The sequence below is a fragment of the Orycteropus afer genome, unplaced genomic scaffold (assembly GCF_000298275.1).
Source record: "Orycteropus afer afer isolate SDZICR_OR568_19922 unplaced genomic scaffold, OryAfe1.0 scaffold00259, whole genome shotgun sequence".
NCBI lineage: Eukaryota > Metazoa > Chordata > Mammalia > Tubulidentata > Orycteropodidae > Orycteropus > Orycteropus afer.
This window is the reverse complement of record NW_006921846.1, coordinates 4897393-4898932: the sequence shown is the minus strand read 5'-3', so window position 1 is coordinate 4898932 and position 1540 is coordinate 4897393. Positions and strand designations below refer to the sequence as shown.

At 43.9% G+C, this 1540-nt stretch overlaps 1 protein-coding gene across 1 annotated transcript in view; it reads right to left on the bottom strand.

Annotated features, from left to right (window-relative positions):
* IL13RA1 (interleukin 13 receptor subunit alpha 1) overlaps positions 1 to 1540 on the bottom strand; it is a 79972-nt gene that overhangs the window by 41731 nt on the left and 36701 nt on the right. The window lies entirely within an intron of this gene.

Below are 1540 nucleotides of genomic sequence, written 5' to 3'. Positions count from 1 at the left end.
TGAACCCCAAGGTTGAGGGGCTTTCACCCAGTCCCTAGAGCCTGGCACTTGAACTTGGACTTAAAGCCTCCAAATTGTAAGAATAAACTCTTGTTTGTTAAGGCCAGCCCATTTGTGGTATATTTCTTGTCAGAGTGGCACTAGGGAACCAGAACAGATGCACACTGGTATTTTCAATAGCTACGGAAACTACAGGGATTTTATGCTTCTTAAAAATCCTCATCTGCTGAATTCCATGGTTCTCCCGTCATGACCCATCACCCTGCTCCTTCCTTTGTTTCTTGGCTTGTGCTGCTCCCTACCCCTTGTCCCAAGGGGTTCACATCCAGTCCTCAGTCCTTTGCACATTCTTTTCTATGTCTTACACATCCACTCATCCCCAGTTCATCACTCCCACCTCTCAACATCATTTCTGTGCTTGGGATTCCTGGTCCTGACTTCTCACCTTGCAGATAGTCCTAGATTTCTAACTGCTACGTTTGAGGGCTCCCTCCCCTCAAATTCAGTGTCCAAAGCACGTAACATTCTTCTTCTTCTATGCTAAACTGCCTTTTCTTCCAACTTTCCCCATTTCTATTAAAAAAAAAAAAAAATCACTGCCAGCAAGTCAATCCTGACTCACAGCAACCCCTTCTTGGGTTTCCGAGGCAGTATCTCTATGGAAATAGATTGCCCAAACTTTCTTCCGAGGAGTGGCTGGTGGGTTTGAACCACCAGCCTTGTGGTTAGCAGTCAAATGCCTTAGGCACTACACCACCAGAGATTCCATATTAGACATTTTGAAATCACTGTTTTCTTCTTCTCCCTATCTCTACATTCTGTCAGCAACTTCTGTTATTTTTTCCTTTGAAAAACTTCTTGGATTCTCTCCTTCTGTGATAATCCCATTGCCGACACCCACTTTAATGCCCTAATCACTTCAAGCTTCATGCCTTCTGCAACTGGCCTCCTTGACTTTCATTATTAATTCCCTTCAATCAGTGCCAGATCAATGTTCTAAAGCACAGTGTTTTTCTAAATTGTCTAACTCTACTGTATGCCTTTAAATGACTTCCATAAACAGTGGTGCTGGTACCTTATTTCCCATTTGACTGCTACACACACCTCTGCTCAATGAACACAGCACTTAGTACAGCGTGGACAGACAGAATGTGCTCATTAACACTTTTATTCACAGGCTACCAAGGGAGTCTGGTTTTTAGTAACTGGTAGAAGATAAAAAGAGTCAACCATTATATCATTAGCCACAGTGGGAGTTGTGTAATGGTTCTGCAGAAAAGAAAACCCAAAACCAAACCCACTGCCATCGAGTGGATTCCAACTCATAGCAACCCTACAAGACAGAGCAGAAGTGCCCCACAGGGTTTCCAAGGCTCTAAGTCTTTACAGAAGCAGACTGCGACATCTTTTTCCCAGAGCAGAGGCTGGTGGGCTGAAACCACGGACCTTCTGGTTAGCAGGAGAATGCTTTAACCACTGCGCCACCAGAGATCTCACCAGGAAAGAGTTTTAAAAACTAACTAAGAGAAACACTTTTAGC